We start from the raw sequence: 15,534 nt of genomic DNA, 5'->3' as shown, positions 1-15,534 counted from the left end.
TCATGTGGAGAAGGAGAATTCAACCATGAAACCAGGCGAGTCAGAGAGCTGTCAACCTCTGCTAATGATGCTCACAGTATAGCTGGGGTGACAAATCGGCTTTCTAACAAACAACTACTAGTGAGAAAACCCAGGAGAGGAACAGCAGGGCTGCTGTAATGCAGAGAGACTGCAGTAAGCCACACTTAATGTGTGGTTTTTTTATGCTGTACTATTGGTTACTGTAAATCAGTCAAAAATGGGAAAACATAACAATGGAGATGAGCAGAAAAGTCTTCAAATGTTTTGAGAACAAATCTTCATGTTTGACAAACTGAGATGATTTATATAATAGAGTACTGTGTATGTTTTATCTTACCTGGAATATATTTGAACTTGTTCTTTAAGTCATCTGTCTGTCTATCTATAAGTCAGTTTTAAGAAATGAATACTTTTATTCCACAAGGAATAAATTAAATTGATGAAAGCTTGAAATATTACATAAGATTTATGTTTCAAATAAATGCTGTTTTTTAAAAGTTTTGAAATAATCCTAAAAATAGTTATTATAAATTGTATAAGTAAATTATACAAACAAACAAACAAACAAACAAATATATATATATATATATATATATATATATATATACACACACACACACAAACACAGTACTCTGCAAAAGTTGTAGGGACATTTTAGAAGTATGTTGCCAATCCTTTTATAATTATTATGCATGCAGCTTTATGAGCTCATATTCATTGAGGGACTGTATGAAATATTATAATTTTTTTAAATTAATTTGTTAGACCACAGGATCATTTAAAATGAACTGATGAAGCCAAAAATGTAATAAAAAAATGGTCAAAACTTGGTAATCCATCACACCACATAAAGTAAACGCCTTCCCTTAGACATTTAATGAATATTAACCTAAACTAAAAATATTAATAAAAAAAACGTTGTACATCAACTACCCTTGACATATATGATAACTAAACTCGATTTATATAACTCTCAACAACGTATAATTGCAAACCATTTTCATACAATAGGACATTAATTTTGCACATGTAAATTGAAGTACAGTGTGATTCCAGCACTTAATGTCTTAACGTCATTCGAGTGGACCTTCCACTGATAGACTGCCTCATCTGCAACTGAGAAAAACAAAAGATGACAAGCAAATTACTTCAAACTAAATTACTTACCTGAGCTGCTGGCCTTCAATATGTTTGTTTATCTCCCAAAACGGACAGACTCCTCTCAGACCTTGAATTTGCTCTCTACCACACAATAGCCTGAACCAGGAAATGTAAAAAAAACTGCCGATAATTTGAAACAGGAGGAAAATTATTACACTCTTATTGAAGCACCAACAGGGAACAAAATATCTACTCCTGAAAAACAAAATTAACAAACAGGATTTAGTGTTACACTGCTCTAAATTGGCATTTTGACACTATTGTATTTCACACCAAACATATAATGTTTACCAAGAGTTTGATAGCAAAGCTTTGACAATTGGTTTCAAAGTCTACAAGAAGCTGGCTTCCCCAACAATTTATTTTTAAAATCCACTGAAATGAGCAGAATGTTGCACTCCAACCATTTCAAGGTTTGCTAGGTATCATATAATATCCTCCAGTGAAATATCATCAACATTCATCATATTTGAGCTGTTGGACCAGTTCACAGATCAATATTCCCTCAATTCAGTTTGACAGAAAGAGTCTGCAAAGCATCATACTTGGGCAGTGGTTTAGTGCGGGGGGGAAACAAACCCATCAGACTGAATTTATGCAATATCTATACTGTGTACTTTTTAAAATAACTCCATTTGTTCCTATAGTCTGACGAAATTCTGAAAACCTTGAGCTAATACAAAAATAATAGCTAAATAGCTATTTGCCAAATGATTAACAAGCCTGTGTGGCCTAAAAAGGAAAGACTTTTGGCATAGCAAAAGACCAACTGTTTTTTCTTTGGAATAACATGAGTTAAATAGGGTCAGTTCTGCTTTTATGTTCACTTTAAATGGTCCTTTCAACTTTTCAATCTCACAAGTCATTTCTATACAGAGAGAGAATTTACAGAAAAGACACCAATTCATTGTTGGCAACCTCAGACAGCAGAGTAAAACCTGGGTCAAATATCAGTTCACATTCACACAGATGTGATTTGACCCCTATATACTGTATATACCACAAAGGAACATAATATACCACAAGGGTCAGTCTCTAGCCATTTTAAACAATATATGACAACATCTGCTCTTTATTCACTAGATCTGTAATAAAGAGAGGAAGAATGTTTATTCATCTCTGCACTCTAAATGTTTGAAAAAAATGTTGAAACTTTGAACATGAAGAGGACTGATCCTTTAATGTTAGAGTTAGGTTAGGTTACGTTTAGAACCTTTTGTATTTGTGTTTTTCCCCTGACACCAGGAGGATGACAGGCTGTTGGAGCACATTACCATCAGGATTATTTGTACATGAGATCTATGTTAAAATGGCTTTTTGGGAAACAGGATATTGGGGGATCAAAATAACAAATTGATAAAATCACAGGAATTGTCATGGCATATTTTCTTTTGCACACAGTCAAGGCGCTTCCAAGATAGTGATCAAACCTTCAAGACTTCTGAGGAAAATGATCCCATGCTAAAATTCCTCTCTCTTGTAAAGTGATTTTCATCCATGCTGACATTCAGCAAAGAACCACAGATTTCTGAAAGCTACAATAAAACATTCCTCTACAGCCATTCTCGAGACACCTGCCGGATTTACTCAACCGTAGAACTGAGCCCTTGTGACAAAAAGAAAGATGATACAGTGTATAAAGATTAGAAAGAAGAAATAAAAAGGAAACAACAGTCATCTTATGCAAATGATGAAAAATCCACATACATTTCAAGTGTAATCATGCAGCGCTCTGTTTGGCATGCAGATAAAGCCACTTATGTTATAAAAGGCATGAAGTCCAAAGGCAGATTATATTATATTTCAAATGCTTAACTAAAACCTGACATCACAGAGAGCGCTGGATGAGAGAGAGAGCAGCGGATATGTTCCCATATGCTGGCATTAAAGGGATTTATTTAATGCAACCTGAACTCTTCTAAATTCGAAATATTATACAAGCTAAATTTAATGTCAGAACACCAAATGTGAACACAGTTGAGCGCTAATTTTAGTCTAGCATATTTGTCATCCAAGCAGCATAGAATTGTTATTTTTCAGCAAACAGAACAACTGTCAAAATTTGCACACGTTCCAGATGTCACACTTCCCAAAAACAACAACTGAATAGTCTGTTCACAACATAGATTGACAAATTTGCCTTCGTAATTCTGACATGATCTAAGCCTCTGCCTAGCTGCAGGATGAAGAACTTCACATCCATAACAGAAGGGGAGCAAAGCATTCATCACAGAACTTAATTAAAGCTTCCACACCATCTCAACTATCAAACGTTCTGCACTGTCTGTAATATGTATAATATTATCGTTGTCTTTCTTTTCTGAAAACCTGATCATAGAGTGCTAATGAGAGACAGTGTCAAATTAACAACTTTTGGAGAATTTACTGAGCGAACGGCTGAGAGAGAGCGTCGTATCTGAGATCCAAATCTGTTCATTTCAGTTTTGAATAGAATGATGAAAATACAGCTTAGTTCTCTGCTCGCGGAACTGCTGAACATGAAAAGCATGTGAAAAGGAAAGCTCTGATGATTATCAGGCGTCTGTGGCTGCCGGCTCACCTTTTATTCATAGAAACAGTGTGACTTACTAGCTACAGTTTTGTTGTTATAAATTATTGCTTTCTGAATTTGAATCAGCGTGTATTGTTTTCTCACTCAAAATAAACGTGATATATAAACACAAGAATATGAGGAAACAACTGTTGCCTATTACCACAAGTGAATTCTGCAAAAAGATATGCCAGATGACAACACGCGGGGGGAAAAAACCCCTGCAATGCTCAACATAAAATCCTAACCTATGCTCAAAGGCAAATAAAGGCATTGGTCCTGCTGGATATTTGCTGAGGGCTCCAGTCCTGCAGGGGGCCCTGATGAGCTGAGAACGAGCTAAGAACACAGGTCCTTCTAAGTTAGAATGATTTTTTAAACAATCGGTGCGTTCCAAACGGGATATATCACCCTCCGAAGGCCACTTCAGAGTGAAAACAATCATGCCCGCCATATTGAAGTGTCCTTCCAAACCGAAGTGCTCAAAACTGGCCACTTCAAAGGGCCCTTCGGAATGAAGGATTTCGAAGGGTACAACTGATGGACACTTCGGGCTCCCATGATCCTTTGCGCAGATTCTTTGCATGAAGACGGCGCCTATGTGTGGGCACGTGATGATGACGCAGAAGGGCACTTCAAGAAACGGCCACCTACACCCTTCAACCCTTTAAAGCTCTCACACAGGAGGGTAAACCCTTTGAAGGGATTAGGGCATAGGGATGAGCCCTTCCGAATGGAATGCAGGGTCTGTCTTTATCAGTATAATTATATTATCCTTGGTGTGTCCTTGGTTTTTTTTTTTAGCATTCCGTTCCATAATGGAATTTTTTAAGATGCCATGTGTAGATATAAATACTTTAAAGTTTTGACACGCAGCACAGACAATCAATGTCAATATTAAAACATGGACCAACTGGATGAATTTGGGTACAGGATAAACATATTTACATATAGATAAGTGTGTGAAGTGTGTATGTTAGCAATGTTGTTTGAGAGCTAACACTCCTATAAATGTGCCTTCTGTTTATTCCCGCTGCGCTCTGTCTAGCTGTTTAACGCTAGAACACGTCTTGTTTGAAAGGCCTCTGACACAACTGTGACTGAGCGGGGTCTCAAAATGTTCTTTGTTTGTAATGGTCAGGTTTTACAGTAATTGATGCTAAACCTTTTTCCGGTGAGAGCTTGAATAGCCTACAGCAACATGAAATTAATACATTAGCCTATATATTTAGGGCCATCTGAAATGTCACATTTAAAATACCAACCGATGCAGGCATGGTAAATCATTCAAATACAGCTTGCCACAGAAAGTGAAATAACTCATGAATTAATCACGGATGAACAGAGACACGTCATGCTCCCGAATGAACCTTTCACAGTCATATCTATTCAGTGATTTATCTACACTGCTTTTACTGGTTCATCATCTTCCACCATCTGCTGGGCGAAAAATGGCTGCAAAAATAAGTGCCTCTGATGCAGTTGAGAAACTTGTGGTGTTTCATAAGGTATAATATTATTTTTCTTTTTTCATTTTTATACTTGCAATCAGTTTAAACCTTGTAATTTAATCAGTACTTTCTTCAGTTAACATTATTAACTTAAAAATGTATCAGTAGTTATAAGTAAGAAAATACTAGTTAAGAATTATATAAGTGTTTTTCTTGCATTGACTACAGAAACCATTGATTAATGTACCGAGGTCGTATTTTGTGAAGTTTGCCATCAGAAAAGTAGAAGGGTTTTTTTTTTTTTGAAGGGAGCATGCATTTGTGTTCTCTATTTTGAGTGTTCAGGGTTGCATTCGACAACACTGGCAAAACAACAATGCTTTGGAATATATGTTGCAGTTTGTTTCAAAAGACAAACAATGTATAGTCTGAAAAATGCGATTTTTTATTTATGCGATTACCAAGCGTTTCATTTTTTAGGTCTATTATGTTACCTGTAAAATGTTTTAAAAGACTGAAATTGGAAGGGTAACTTGTTTGTTTTTCACCTTTGTAGTCATGCTGCAGCATTGATGAGCACCTAGGGAAGAGCCATAGTCATCAACCATATCTTCTAGCCATGGGGAGGAGTCAAGACATGATTGACAGCTACTACATTGCTCTGGATAACAAGCGTATCCCTTGTCAAACGGCTGGTTCTCTGGGTGCTTTGGATGAGCTCTTCAAAGTACACTACATTTTTAACATCCTACGACAATGCTCTCATCAACTTCTACATTTTCCTGCAGACCACAGTTTATAACATAGATGTTGGAAAAACAAAAGAGTCACCAAGAGTGAAAGAACTGCGAGCAAAACTGCTGAATAGCGCCTGAGCTGAAATCTTGAAAAAGTGTTGCTCTGCTTTAGATGTGAAGGGTTGTATGCCGATGCCCATTCACTGATTTCACATTTGAAGTGTGAACATGGCTTCTATCCCACTTCTAAGTGTAGACTTGTTTGCAGTCAACAACATTGCCGAAAGCAGTTTTCCACATACTCTGGGTTTAGAAAACATTTGGACAAAATTCATGTTCCTTGTTCAGTTTTTCGTCCCACTCATTTTTGTACCCAGTCAGATACAGTACAGTCTGAACTCTCAGACAAGGAACCTCGTTTAGATGATGAAAGTGATCCAGTTCTTTCTAAAGAGGATTTGCGAAAAAACATCAAATGGCAATAGGAAACCACTGGGAAACGCTCAGTTTACAGCAGAAAGAATTTGGACCAATGAACTATTTCTCTCTAAGTGACTATGGAAATGGTGAAGACTTGGCCAATGCTTTGCAAATCACAGTACAGACAGACATTTATTCTACCAGTTGGACTAAACTTGATGGCACTGAGCATAGACCTGGTCTTGCCATATGCACAGAGATAAAGCATGAGCTGCCAGTATTCTGTAAAATTACCAACATTCTTGTGTTGGGTTCAAATGTTTATTTTGTGGTTGAAAAACTTGTTACAGAGCTGTTCAGTGAGCATTGTTATGCATTCAGAGTTGTTGATGGAAATGAGTTTGATGCTGTTGTGAAAGCTGATGATCTTAAGCATTATAAACCCTATAACATTCAAAATGCATATGGACCAAATGAGGATACATATGTTGTGCCTTTCCATTGTTTTGTTTATGCAGTGTTTTAATTATTCATTTTTTAAATAAAAAAAACAAAAACAAAATGTTTTTCTGTACACGAGTTAAACGTTTTTACAAAGCTTTCCCCACATCAAAATGCATTGCATTCAGTGTTTCATTAAAAATGAAATGTGAAAGTATGTTGTTGTTTTGTATTGATTTATTTATGCAATTATTTAACTCTGGACCTAAAATAATTAAGTCTTTAATTGTTTTATAATGTATGATTAGAACAGTGCATATTGTGTATATATAAAGTTTGTGAATAATTAATGATAGGTAAGAATGAAATGTTTAACTCTTGAGTCAGTGTTACTTTATTAACACTTTTGAAAGTGTTAATTTAACTCGGGCCAGTGTGGATTATATATACAACAGTAAAATGTTAAAATTAACTCTCATAGAGAGGCAATTTTGCTGTGTACGTGTCATGTAGAAGTCATATGCATGGTCACAACATCCACCTCCTGATCTTGGTCTCTTTATATGTCTAAGCTCACTCATTCACACTTCACTTCACCTCACATCTCATCTCTGTCTCAACTGGCACAGTTGTTTTCTAGCCTGATCATAGACAATGGAGTCACATAAATGTAAAGGAAATATTTACTGTATATATATATATATATATATATATATATATATATATATATATTCCTTACCTTACTTCAATTGATATACTTTGCACATCACCAACCATTCTTTCACCTTTCCTCTCATTTATAAAGGTGATGCAAAGATGACTCTCCTGCACTAGACTCCTCATGAAACTCCCTCGGCAGCTGTCCTCACTTATTACCTGTGTGAGTATGAGGAGTTCAAGAGGTGTTACTTTAACTGGCATGACTCACACACTGCATCCATCCAGTGTTAGATCAATGGTTTAGTCCCTTCTTCCCCAAAGGCCCTTCCTGAGGGCCTGAAGAGAATCAGGTAGAGGGTAAGGGGGGATCTACAGTCAGTTAATCTTATTGCCATTCTACTCCGTTCTTTCTATAAATCAGTAAACCCTCAGTGGTCATATGAAAGGTGAATATGTTTGAAAAGCCACTCGTCAGTTCTGCTTTTGGCTATTTGTTTTTCCTTTTTATAATGCTGCTTTGGAACAATGACCACATATCTGCAGATAAATATGGTTTTCACTGCTGTTCGAGTGCTTAATCCCATTCTGTAGCTAGAAAACAGAGTTTGGTTATTTAAAAAGTTGACTTTGAATTATATCATCAAATTAACTCTTGAAAAATGTAGGTGTTGAAAAAACACATTTAAATTGAACCCACCTAATGAATTATTAATATAATTTTTTTTTTTATGGAATTTCATCTTGTGCAGCCAAAATTGTAATTTGCCACCCCAGCCCAGCTATTAACTAACAATTCACTTAGGTGTACTACAGAGCCGTGCATATGACATGTGGGGGCAAAAAAAGTGTCTCGTGCATGACACAGCATTCTAAAAACGTATCTCTATACCATTTTCTTCTCTATTATCGGGCACTTTCGTGACACTGCTTTGTGAATTTGTTTTCGTACCAGTGATTCCGAGCGTGAAACAAACCACCAAAGTCACAAGAGTTCAGTAAACTAGGATACATCATAACTGTTTTGAAATTTCAGTGGCTCGCCGCTAGGTGCGATCTGTGAACCCACAAACCAGTGTCTATATGCTTTTTACCTGATTGGCCCCCTTAAGTTGTTACTCCAGTAGGTGGTGACAAGTGATTGTCTTTTGAGTCATTTGAATTATTCACTCGTTCCAAAAAAAAAAACTGAATCATTCAGGAAAGAAACACAGCTAATGTGTTGATAAGACTGGCAATGACAGAATCTGCTTTAACTTTGTTTCTTAACACATGCCAACGCATCCTGATTAATCCACATCGTGTACACAGCTGAACAGAGCAGCTTGTTGTTAATGACGCTATTAACATCACGTCTGGGATGTGCGTTTCTCTTCTTCAAGTCTGCTGCAAGCAAATCACATTGAAAGAGGTGCATGTCTTGACATGCACTTTTTTACACAGAGGTGCATTTTTACACAGCAGGCTGTCTCTACACCGAAATTTCTCCCAGCAAGCCAAAGCAGCCATTTAACAAGGATAAACAAAGCACAGCGCCTCTGTCGACAGCAGTTTAAGGGATAGACAATAATGTCTTTCCAGTTGTTGATGATTTGTATTTAAAAAAAAAAAAAAAGCCAAAAGCACCAAACGCTGAAACAGTGGGAGCCAAGAGACAACAACACCTTGCTCAGTCGTATATAAGCAGAACGATCATTTAGGATTCATTCCAGTATTTAAATACGGCTTGTGACTAACTTTAGTTAAAATTACAGCAGTGTATGCATAGCCAAAAACTTTTGTGAGAAGCATAGGAATTGAATTCAGTTCATTCAGTGAATAAAATCATTTTTTTGTTTATCTGTTAGATGTGTTAAAGCTGTAATAGTGTAGGAGTGATTCAAATGGCCGCAAACAGGATTGACTCTCAAATTGTCCTGTACAGCAGCAGAGATTGCAGCTAATAATTGAATTTATGGAAGGGAAAAATCAATTAACTTTCTTGTACATAATGTCTGTAACCATAGAGACCGAAAACTGAAGTAAATTGTTCAATTTGTGTTGTGTAATCATTTTTATATTCTGAAATGTTTATGTGCCATATGGAGCCAAAAACCCTCTGTTCCCATTCAGTCAGTCACGTTCTGCGTTACGTCAGTGACTGACGAATTGGGATCTCGCCCGAGAGCCCAATCACCTTCGAGTGTAAACTAAACAAGCCAATGACAGTTGGCGTGCGTGTTTCGCCACGCGCACCCCGCCCCGCAGCGCGGGTATAAAAGGAGAGTGCGTGCAAACGCACATCAGCTTTTCGCTTCGGAGCCGAGCCTTCTCAGGATGAATCTCCGCGAGTGTTTGGAAGAAACAGGATGTGGATGTGGTCGTTTCCTGCCTCCATCTGATTGTCATGATCGCTGCCTCTCGTGCTTGGGCTTACAGCATGCTGAAGCAGCGCTCATGGATGAGTCGTGTTCTCAGTGTGGGAACATGACCATCGCGATGTTGCGGTCTAGATGCCTCCTCATTAAACGGGGGGGTATCCCCCTTGCCATGCCCCGCTCTAGCTCCTCTGGTTCTCGGAGGGCTACTTCGGTTCATGGTCAGGGAGACCTGAGGGTTACGGTGAGAGCTTCCCCGTCGAGTACGTCTCCGCGGGCCTCTCATTCCTCAAGCACATCGCACCACCTGGTGCTTCCGGACGAGTGTGCTGGGTCCTCGGAGGTCCGCAGAGGACAGGATGTCGATCGCTGCATCGGAGGGCGAGCTAAGCTCTGGAGATCTTCCGCCCCAGCTGGTGTGGGGGGACTTGCCGGCTTCCGCAGGGCACTGGGGGGGGTCAGCAATAGTGGCGTTTTCCATACGGATCCCAATTCGTCAGTCACTGACGTAACGTTGAACGTGACTGACTGAATGGGAACGTCTAGGTTACTTGTGTAACCCTCGTTCCCTGAAGGAGGGAACGGAGACGTTACGTTCCGTCGCCACAGTTGCTGTACCACCGCTGTACGGCCGGGGCACGTAGTCTCGGCTCCTCAGCGAAAAACTGATGTGCGTTTGCACGCGCTCTCCTTTTATACCCGCGCTGCGGGGCGGGGTGCGCGTGGTGAAACACGCACGCCAACTGTCATTGGCTTGTTTAGTTTACACTCGAAGGTGATTGGGCTCTCGGGCGAGATCCCAATTCGTCAGTCACTGACGTAACGTCTCCGTTCCCTCCTTCAGGGAACGAGGGTTACACAAGTAACCTAGACGTTTTTTGTCCATTTCATTTTTCCCCTTTTCTTTTTTCTTGTATTCTCTTCTTTAGATTTTGTGTGTACAGGTCGTTGTTCACAGCGGTTCCATTAAAACAGTACATATCGGCTTTCATTTTGATGCCTTAAAATTAGCAGGAAGTAATTTTGTTTGTAGAACAAACTTTTTCATAATTCATATTGTCGTGATGAAATGGAAGTAGTGACAGATTTTTCCTGCCATATTGAGAGCAACAGTGCCTGTCCACTTTTTCAGCGGCCTTTATTCTGGAAATATCCTTTCATTTTTTCCCATACGGATTTAAAAAGTCTCTATTAAAAAGCCATGAACCAAACCAACTGGCTATAAAATGAATCACAACAATACAAACTTTGATTTGAAGCAGAATTTTTTTATTGAAAATCAGACAAAAATATAGTACATGCATGGATGAATTGTTTACAATAAGATACAATAAAAGTGAAATGATCTGTGAATTTGTGCTCTGCATTTAACCCATCCATGTGCACACACACAGTAGTGAACACACACACACACACGTAACAGTGGGCAGCCATATTGCTGTGGTGCCCAGGGAGCAGTTGGGGGTTTGGTGCCTTGCTCAAGGGTCTCACCTCACCTCAGTCGTGGTATTGAGGGTGGACCTGAGACTCGAACCCACAACCTTCAGGTTACAAGTCCGACTAACCATTAGGCCACGACTGTCCCTATATAACATTGACTTACAATAACATAGCAATTTTATTTAATGTCAACTTATGTCAACTTAACCATATTAAGCACTCTAAATGGCATTGACAACCATTTTCCATTGTTTCTGGTTATTAGAACAAGATTTTTAGTATTTAAAGGTGATACTTTGAGTAACTTTTGCTGCAGGGTTTCCAGCAGTGGTTTTGAACTTTGGCCTTTACACATTTTCCCTTGTGTTTAGTAATTCGTTTTAAACAGAAATTGAAAAAGAGGCTACTTTAAAGAAATAGGAAGGGAATAAATTAATTTGTAGTTTAGTTTTTTTTTTGTCCTCCAGGAATCAACTTATATATAGAGAGGCATCTTACACCAGCCACTATAGCTTTACTCCTGAAACCACATTAAGTGCACAACAGATTTCATCAGAGCATGGCCATCATCTCCCAAGAGAATGAACCCAGCTGTGAAGCAAGCTGCATGTGTGTTTGTGTGAGAAAGCGAGAGTGATCACACACACTACTTTTTATATCATTGAACAATTGTTTGAGAGAAGCTTCTTTCACAGCAATAATTGTTTCATTCATCCTGGTCGTTCCCGGTCTGACCCTTTTTGTGGTCTGATTGTGGTTGTTGAATAAAGTCCAGAGTAATCTAGCAAATAAGTGATATTGTGACAGAGTTCACAGGGCAGAGGGGAATCCTGACCAAGTACAGACTGAGTGACCACAGCCTAGACATTGGGGGGAAAAATCTAGGTTACTCATAGAATAAAAGTATTATTTAGATGCATTTGTCCATGGCAAAACACTGTCAGTGCCCATTAATATATTTTACACAGGACCTTTACACCTCAAAGCTTCAATGTGACAGGATGCTCCACATGAATATAAAGGCTTGAAAACAGAACATCTGTGAAAAAGAACATTGTGGAAAAGCATACAGCCTCAGCCCCATGCTTAATAGTGTCACTTACACCAACTTTTAGTCTTTTGTTAACTTATGTCACAGAGTCGGCTTGTTTTCAGTTTATTTTAAGTATCTGGAGTTGTATGCCAGTCTCTAAATCTTTATGTATTATTGAAGGCAACTGTTCTTTTGTTGGAATTCAGGTCTTGGTTTTCGTAAAGTTGTGAGATCCCCCACAGCTTGGCTTTTCAAACACAGTTCCAATGTCTGAACAGAGAGACACCGTGGTCACACAGTTCCCCCTCAACACCATAGGGTTGGTTACTTACCATACACAACACTACACACACATACAGTACATACCAATGACATGAATATTGATTTGAGTTTAAAAGTTTTATTGTTGAGCAGCTTAAAGCTTAAAGAAAAATAGTCAGTTTTAGGAAACAGTCGATCTAGCAACACAATGGACATTGTCACTGCAACAATATTACAGAGTTAATTTATATATTATTAAATCTGCCTTCCAAATTACTTTTTAAATATATACAGTTTTTTCTACTCACCATTATACAACTGATAAATTTATAGACCTGAAGAGAAAACAATGGCTGTCAGTAAAAAAAAGTAAATGCATTATTATTATTATTATTATTATTATTATTATTATTATTATTATAGTATGGGTTTAACTACTGAAACCCTGTTGTATTTGTAAAAGTTTGTATTATTATTATTATTATTATTATTATTATTCCCTAAAACGGATCGTGCAGACCAAACTTTAAGGCCTAGAGATTTGAAACTTGGTCAGATGGTAGTAGTCTTAGGTAGTACTCAGATCCAAAGACTTGCCCCAATCGGCCAACGGGGGGCGCTACAGCAATCAACGGCGCAAAATTGCTCATAACTCCTTGACCGTTTGTCGTACACTTAAGTGTCAGTGGAATCCTTGGCTCCAGACAAACAAAATGGCTATGGCTGATTTCATTTCCACCATGATTACTTTTCCACCATTTTGAATTTTGTCCAAAACCTACTTTTACGAACTAGTCCTAGGTTTTTCACCAAATTGGAACCAAACCAGTGCATATTCTCTGGAGAGTGAATTTCAATAATATTAATATTATAGCTATAAAAGGGTCATTTAAAAATAGTCTTGATCTAGTGTACCCAAAAGCCTATAAATCCTAAAAGAAGGTTCAAAACTTAACAAAAATATGTAAACTCAAGCATCATATGATTCTAAAGAAGCATGCGAAATTTTATGAAAATTGGGCTAAAACTGGCACTGTAATAGTTATAAAGGTTAAAAACACGTTTCTATGGTAAATTCACTGAAATTCCAATTATAAGCTGTAGATGGACAACTAATGGGCTCATTCAACTTACTAATATAGCACATTATATATATATATATATATATATATATATGTGTGTGTGTATATCCGTGTGTATTTTTTTTCTTCACTTTTTTTCTCAAATATCTATCCTCCTAGCACTTGCTTGCAGTCCCCATTTTAAAACATCTCATTATCTAATATATTTACATACAATGTAACATGTCTTTTACTGTCTCACAGCACTTTGTTTGCTCTCATCAGTTCATTGTTCATCCTTTTTTTTTTAAATCTGGGGATTCCTCAGCTTTTCTCTGTCTGTCAAAGGTTTAATGCTGAACATATGAAATTCTAACTGCCATTAGTATGAAAAGACTGAGAGCATTAAGTGATACGAGATGCAGGAACACAGCACTAGTATCTTAGAATGGATGGCAGTTAAAGATGTAGTTCAGTGATCATTATACAAAAATATTTGACCTCTCACTGCCACGTAAATCAATTCACAGTAAATCTGTGAAAAGACAGTAAGGCCTACTTCTCATATTCTACATCCAGCTGGCTAACGACAGAGAAAAAAAGCATGTTTGATGAGGTGCTCGCTCTTTATCTCAATGTTAAGGTGGACAGAGAAAGAGGCGTCTTGTGTTCAAGTATTCCTGCCTATCAGCCTGATATTGGTAACCCTGGCAACCACATGAGCCCCAGCGGTTGATGTGAAAGTGTGTGTTTGTTTGTGAGTGTGTGTCACAGAGGTTTTATAGTACCTAGAATCGCTGAAAGAGAGCAAGGACAATCTGAACACTTTCTACCCATAGGCCATGGATACACACACACACACACACAGATACACACAGGCAAACACAATTTATGAAGCATCATAGTGAGGATAAAGAGGGCCCGGAGGCAACTCCTTTCTCTCACTCCTCACAAATCTCCCAATCTTTTTCTCTCATCCACTTCATAAGGTTGAACTCTGGATTTCTGCCTTCTCTACAATTCATACAGTACCATAATTGGTCCCATTCATGAGTGAAAGAGGCCTGGTTTCACTAAATTAGAGTCAATAAAAGTGTGTGATTTAACATCTATGACTCATGAAGAGGACTGAGTGACTTCCAATAGAGCACTGTTGGCGTGTTCCATATTTAAGCACTTTTTTTTTTTTTACTGGTTTCCTCGATTCCATTTGAATCACTGTTGCTAAAGGTCATTGCGACCTCTCCAGAACTTGTCAACTCTCTTAAACTAACATGCTTTTTTTTTGTGAAACCTGATGCTTGGAATCATATTCAGACTAAATTAGGGTGACCATATGTGCCATTTTCCCAGGACGGGTCCTGGCCAGGATTTCTATATTGCCTAAAATATCTAGGTTTTGGCTTTGTTTGCGTGTTCAGACCGATCGGTGTGTATGACATCAAAATATCATACAGACGGTTCCTTATGCTTTCAAAATGCTCTCGAGGTATTTTGATGTCATACACCGATCGGTCTGCACACGCAAACAAAGCCAAAACCTAGATATTTTAGGCAATATAGAAATCCTGGCCAGGACCCGTCCTGGGAAAATGGCACGTATGGTCACCCTAGACTAAATGCTCAATGCCACAGATTTCCAGAATCTGATGGATACTGATGGATACCCATCAATGAGGTCTTCACACATCTCAAATCAAGCTCTCAATGCCATGTAAATCCTTGAGTTTCGCTCTGTACAGTGCAGGTAACCTTTGAAAATTAGTAGGTGTTGGGGTGTCAGATCAGTACACCAGACTCATGCTGGAAAATAAGTGCTGTCAAGCGTAGGAGTAGACATCATAAAGCCAATTAGCACTGAAACTTTGCTTTATGTTTCTGGGAATTGCATATTATATATATATATATATATATATATATATATATATATATATATATATATA

Source organism: Sinocyclocheilus grahami, unplaced genomic scaffold, assembly GCF_001515645.1.
Source record: "Sinocyclocheilus grahami isolate Dianchi unplaced genomic scaffold, SAMN03320097.WGS_v1.1 scaffold4.1, whole genome shotgun sequence".
NCBI classification, from domain to species: domain Eukaryota; kingdom Metazoa; phylum Chordata; class Actinopteri; order Cypriniformes; family Cyprinidae; genus Sinocyclocheilus; species Sinocyclocheilus grahami.
The sequence above is the reverse complement of the archived record's forward strand: the minus strand, read 5'-3'. Positions refer to the sequence as shown.